General features: G+C 42.5%; 1 protein-coding gene across 2 annotated transcripts in view; it reads right to left on the reverse strand.

Annotated features, from left to right (window-relative positions):
* Positions 1-6,000, reverse strand: part of SH3BP4 (SH3 domain binding protein 4) — a 79,560-nt gene that overhangs the window by 66,482 nt on the left and 7,078 nt on the right. The window contains exon 1 of one of the 2 annotated variants that reach the window (XM_056534313.1): positions 599-699. The exons of the other annotated variant lie outside the window; for it this stretch is intronic. The gene's annotated coding sequence lies outside the window, so the exon portion shown is untranslated. Of the gene's footprint in view, positions 1-598; positions 700-6,000 lie in introns of those variants that run through there. 2 annotated transcript variants of the gene reach the window in all.

A 6,000-nucleotide genomic window follows, 5' to 3' on the forward strand; every position in this document is an offset into this window, starting at 1 on the left:
GGCAAATCAAACCAGCAGCGGTTTGCAGATACAGATCCCATTCTGGTCAGTTAGGAAAACTTTACCAAAGAACAGTTTAAATGGACACTGTCAATAAACATGATTTTTAATATTTGATTCATTAAGTCAAATAAATAACTTTTGTAAGCAGCTTCCATAAATAAATAAAAAAAATTAAAAAAAAACACGTTTCATGTTAGTTTTTCTGCTGTATACTTCTGGACACCGGGGGGGTCTCCCTTCTTGGCCAGAACACATTCCGTCTAATCAAAATCTCAGATTTTAGTCTCCTGCTTGTAATGGCAGGAGACCAAACTCAGGAAGTGTTTCGCTGCACAGAGCCTCACCGAAAACTGCACAGAGCCTCACCGAAAGCTGCACAGAGCCTCACCGAAAGCTGCACAGAGCCTCACCGAAAGCTGCACAGAGCCAGAGGTCTTCTATTCATCACAGCACTGCAAGGATGTGATTTTTTTTTTTTTAACGATCTGGCACAGCTGCAAAGAATCTATTAAAGGACAACTGTAGAGGTCAAAAATCCCTGCCCAAATGTTCCCCAAACAAAAGTTATACAATTCAGTCAATTAGTTCTGTTTACCTATATGCAGCCGTTTCTGAGATATTAGAGTTGCCAGCATAGCCCAGTAGTCCTGCGTCCGTCCCCTATTCATTACATTGCAGCCGCCATCTTGGGGACGGAGATCTCTTCCTCCCAGCAGTGTTTGTGCTCCCCCTAGCCTCCGTCAGGTCCTCCCTGCTTATGCATATGCATGAGCGGGTGCTTTCTGAGGCAGCCATAGGCTCATCCTCAGAAACGCCCCTATCTGTAAGATTGAAGCAGGGGGAGAATGAGGACGTCCACAGCTCCTCCCCCCTCCCCTGCTCTGTCTACATAGGACCTCACTTATCACCGGAAGGATTCAAGTTTTCATGGGGGAAACACAGAGCAAACCAAAGAGCAGGGAGGGAGGGGGGAGGACGTGTGTAAGAAGGAGACATATTACACTGCACGGGCTGGTGGTGTATAGACTACAGGGAATAAATATCATACTGGAGATGATTCTGTGTGTGAGATGGGGGGGGGGGGGGTACTACTGAATGACACATGCTGGGAGTTGTAGTCCCTGTTATGTGTGTGTATGCCAGTGTTTCCCAACCAGGGAATGCTGGGAGTAGTAGTTTTGCAACATCTGGAGGCACCCTGGTTGGGAAACACTGGTGTATGAACTACAACTCCCAGGAGACTACAGAGATACAATAGAGGTGTTTGTGAACTACAACTCCCAGGAGACTACAGAGATACAATAGAGGTGTTGGTGAACTACAACTCCCAGGAGACTACAGAGATACAATACAGGTGTTGGTGAACTACAACTCCCAGGAGACTACAGAGATACAATAGAGGTGTTGGTGAACTACAACACCCAGGAGACTACAGAGGTACAATAGAGGTGTTGGTGAACTACAACTCCCAGGAGTCTCCTCATACAGTAGAGGTGTTGGTGAACTACAACTCCTTTATACACTCAAACAGCAGAAAGCTGACACGGCATGCTTGGATGTATAGTCTTACAACAGCTGGAGTCACCTCTGCAACTCCAAGCATGCACATACAGCAGAAAGCTAACAGGGCATGCTGGGATTTGTAGTTTTGCAACAGCTGGAGGCACCACTGGAATTCCCAACATGCCCGAACAGCATATAAAATAACTGGGCATGCTTGGAGTTGTAGTTGTGAAAAAGATGGAGGGACCCCTATCAGGACAGTTTTATAGACAATTATGTTTTTTTACCATTTTTCCTTTCACTCTCCACTCTCCAGTGTCCACACTACAGTGAGCACGGAGGCAGCTGCTTCATCACTGGACAGGAGCAGCATGGGGAGGGGGAGATGAGCAGAAGGGGAGGGTGTATGCATAGGGAAGGGAGATGTGGGCGTTACAATATAATAATTTGCTCGGGGGGGGGGATAGAACAGGGGGAGGGCAGCAGCTTACAGGAAGTAAGCACAAGGCATGATGGGAGATGTAGTTTTTCTTTCACTTGTCCTCAGTAATTCATGTGCTGATAACGGGAGAACGACTGGGCCAATTTTGATGGGGGAGACATCGTTGGAAAGGTCTTTCAAAGACCTATTAAATGAGGTAAAAAAAAGTTTTTTTGCCCAGCACTGCAGATGTCCTTTAAGAAAAGAAGCTACATTGCTAATGTGAACACAGCCTGAGAACCCCATTACATGATTCATTTATTGGCTGAACAGGTAGACATTACCTTGAATAATAGGACCAGCGATCAACCAACGAACAAGCAAATGGCCATTTAGTGGCTGACTGCAATGTTTTAGCAGGAGAAAATTACTTTAATGTCACATCCAGACCTCACTGTCTAATAATGGGACACGTGGCCAAAGAATGAAGATGTAAAGGCCGCATAGAATGCTGGGAAAGGTCACAGACAACTGCAAAATATTAAGACTTCCACCACAACACTTCTGGGTGTGGGTGCCGTGCATGAAAATGGAGCAAAGCTCCTCATGGGGGTAACAGAAACATATTATACAATATTATAACTCCGCATCATGGGCTCAAAGGTTGTGGGAAAAAAGAATCCTGGGATACCCATTTAGGGGTCGGAGAACGTCCGTCAGGCACTTTTTTTGTGCCTTTAATCCGGACGAGGCACAACGGGAAACAACAGCTCACGACGGGTCCCATTTACTATTATGGGGTCCATCGAGCGCAGTTACTTTTTGACGGGAGTAGCGGGAGAACAACGTTGCATGATGTAGTTTTTTCTCCCGCTATTCTCCCTGGATTTCCCGGCGAATATCGCAATGCCGTGTAACAACGGCAGTGAAAGAAGCCTAACCCTACTGAAGGGAGAAGAATACATTGACCTGTCATGTTACTTATGTTTAAACAACAGTGTGAACCTATCCAGATGTGTAGTAGAGGGTCTCATTCGTGACACTTATGATCCGTATGGATCAGACGTCTCAATAAAAAAAAAAAATTATTAGTTTTTTTTAAAGAAGACAATTTTTAGCAATTCAGGTTTGTGTCTATGTTCCTAAATACTGATTCCTAGGGCTTCTTACCGGTTATAAGACTCAGGAACCACAAAAATAACCGCAGGCTTAGTCCTACAGACCAAGTAATGCCCCTTTCAGACTGATGTTGTGCCCCCTCTGAGAACGTCCGTCAGGCACTTTTTTTTTGGTGCCTTAACCCCTTAAGGACTCAGCCCATTTTGGCCTTAAGGACTCAGACAATTTAATTTTTACGTTTTCATTTTTTCCTCCTCGCCTTCTAAAAATCATAACTCTTTTATATTTTCATCCACAGACTAGTATGAGGGCTTATTTTTTGAGCGACCAGTTGTCCTTTGTAATGACATCACTCATTATATCATAAAATGTATGGCGCAACCAAAAAACACTATTTTTGTGGGGAAATTAAAACGAAAAACGCAATTTTGCTAATTTTGGAAGGTTTTGTTTTCACGCCATACAATTTCTGGTAAAAATGACATGTGTTCTTTATTCTGAGGGTCAATACGATTAAAATGATACCCATTATTATATACTTTTATATTATTGTTGCGCTTAAAAAAAATCACAAACTTTTTAACCAAATTAATACGTTTATAATCCCTTTATTTTGATGACCTATAACTTTTTTATTTTTCCGTATAAGTGGCGGTATGGGGGCTCATTTTATGCGCCATGATCTGTACTTTTTTTTGATACCACATTTGTATATAAAAAACTTTTAATACATTTTTTATAATTTTTTTTTTAATAAAATGTATTAAAAAAGTAGGAATTTTGGACTTTTTAAAAAATTTTTCGTTCACGCCGTTCACCATACGGGATCATTAACATTTTATTTTAATAGTTCAAACATTTACACACGCGGCGATACCAAATATGTCTATAAAAAATGTTTTTTACGCTTTTTGGGGGTAAAATAGGAAAAAACGGACGTTTTACTTTTTTATTGGGGGAGGGGATTTTTCACTTTTTTTTAACTTTTACTTTTACATTTTTTTACATTTTTTTTTACACTTGAATAGTCCCCATAGGGGACTATTCATAGCAATACCATGATTGCTAATACTGATCTGTTCTATGTATAGGACATAGAACAGATCAGTATTATCGGTCATCTTCTGCTCTGGTCTGCTCGATCACAGACCAGAGCAGGAGACGCCGGGAGCCGCACGGAGGAAGGAGAGGGGACCTCCGTGCGGCGTTATGAATGATCGGATCCCCGCAGCAGCGCTGCGGGCGATCCGATCGTTCATTTTAATCGCGAACTCCCGCAGATGCCGGGATCTGTATTGATCCCGGCACCTGAGGGGTTAATGGCGGACGCCCGCGAGATCGCGGGCGTCGGCCATTGCCGGCGGGTCCCTGGCTGCGATCAGCAGCCGGGATCAGCCGCGCATGACACGGGCATCGCTCCGATGCCCGCGGTTATGCTTAGGACGTAAATGTACGTCCTGGTGCGTTAAGTACCACCTCACCAGGACGTACATTTACGTCCTGCGTCCTTAAGGGGTTAAAGGGGTACTTTGGAGGAAAACCTTTTTTTTATTTTTCAATCAACTGGTGCCAGAAAGTTAAACAGATTTGTAAATTACTTCTATTAAAAAATCGTTACCCTTCCAGTACCTATTAGCAGCTGTATGCTACAGAGAATTTTTTTTCTTCAAATTCTTTCTTGTCCACAGTGGTCTCTGCTGACACCTGATGCCCGTATCAGGAACTGTCCAGAGCAGCATAGGTTTGCTATGAGGATTTTCTCCTGCTCTGGACAGTTCCAGACACAGACAGAGGTGTCAGCAGAGAGCACTGTGGATAAGACAAAAAAGAAATTCAAAAAGAAAAGAATTTCCTCTGTAGCATACAGCTGCTAAAAAGTACTGGAAGGGTAAAGATTGTTTAATAGAAGTAATTTACAAATCTGTTTAACTTTCTAGCACCAGTTGATAATATCTATCTATCTAAAAGTTTTCCACCATAATACCCCTTTAACAGATGTTCTTTTTGATGGCGAAAACAATAGGAATCGACAGATCACATTTACTATTATAGGGTCCATCGGACGCCATTGTTTTGTGATGGGAGTAGCAGGAGGAAAAAATGATGTATGATGAATTTTCCCTCCCGCTATTCTCCCCGGCTTCCCCGACAGACGTCACACTGCCGCGTCCGACCAGCAGTGTGAAAGAAGCCTAACCTGACACACACCGCCTGGGAAGAAGCACACTGCGGGCAGACAAGTACAGCGAGCAACCACACACACACACATTATATATTATATATATATATATATATATTATATATATAACCTCTTACACTGCATGTTTTATCCAACTGTAACCAGAATAATCCTGACCGAGGGAGAGTGCCAAGAATAGCACCCCCGGCTCCGACACTAGGGAGAAGGCATTTAATGTAAGGAAAAACGCAGGAAGAGTAAACATTTACTGAGAGGGAGCTAAATTTAGTGGCTAGCTGAGGGTCAATAGCATGCCGTAGAGTCAGATGACTGCGTACATACGTGCGGGCCATTACCAGTGGTCATTGGGGTACAAGTACATGCGTTTCCATTGCGTAAGTAAGGCTCCATTCACACCACGTTTTTGCAATATAGTTCCCGTATCAGGTTTTTGATGAAAAACAGATTCCTCAAAACCTGACTAAACTGTATCAAAACGAGTGTACAAATTTCAACCCGTATAAGGTTAAATACCGCATACGGTTTGAAAAATGATGTATGGTTGCAGCCGTTTTTTTATCAAAAAACGTATACTTTTTTAACTTTTAACTCCATTTTGAATAAAGTTTCACTTGTTTGACTGAAATTCCAAGAAAAAAAAAGAGAAAAAGAACAAACATACGGTTCTGTACAGTTCCTATTGACTCCCATGTTAAAAAAAATAAAAAATAAAAACTGTATACGGTTTAATACAGCTTTTCAGCCAGACCAAAAA

Source organism: Hyla sarda, chromosome 8 (genome assembly GCF_029499605.1).
Source record: "Hyla sarda isolate aHylSar1 chromosome 8, aHylSar1.hap1, whole genome shotgun sequence".
NCBI lineage: Eukaryota > Metazoa > Chordata > Amphibia > Anura > Hylidae > Hyla > Hyla sarda.